Raw genomic sequence first — 618 nt, 5'->3', positions numbered from 1 at the left:
AACTAAAGCAATGTGCTTAGTGATATTAAAAATAGGAGCAGAAACAGAGCTGTGGCCAGAAAGAGGCACCGGGGTGGAGGCTACAGGGGTTCCTTTTTCCAGCTCGAGAGCCCGGACATGCAGATGCATGGCTTGTACCTCCAGCTGTTTATTTCGGGTCTCCGCTTCCTTTATTTGGAGTGCTAGGCAGAGATCCTCTGTGGTCATGTTACCTACAAGAGGATCCGTGACCGGTCCAAGCTCCACACCAGCAGCGAGCGTGCCAGCAGCCTCAGCCACTCTCACCTCAGCCACCGGTGCGTCACTGGCCGCGTCGCCCGCAGCAGCATCAGCCGCATCAAAAGCTGGTTTGGGTAAGACGCCCTGCTCCACCAACTCTGCACACAGCAACCGCTTAAGCTCCTCTTTCCTAGCACCATAAGGCACAAGCACATTATAACAATTTGCTACAATCAACAGGTCTGCTTTTCTGCATTTATCAATTTTCGCCAAAGATGGACCGGTCACAAAATCATCCAATGGAAACTCCATAATCCCCCCCCCCACACACACACACACACACCAAAATAAAACTGCCAACCAGAAAAACTACTCACCGAAACTCACCCGGACACAAAG

The sequence above is a fragment of the Seriola lalandi genome, unplaced genomic scaffold (assembly GCF_002814215.2).
Source record: "Seriola lalandi dorsalis isolate HSWRI2012SDOR001 ecotype SW California unplaced genomic scaffold, Sedor1 jcf7180002049912, whole genome shotgun sequence".
NCBI lineage: Eukaryota > Metazoa > Chordata > Actinopteri > Carangiformes > Carangidae > Seriola > Seriola lalandi.
Note: the sequence above shows the minus strand (reverse complement) of the source record.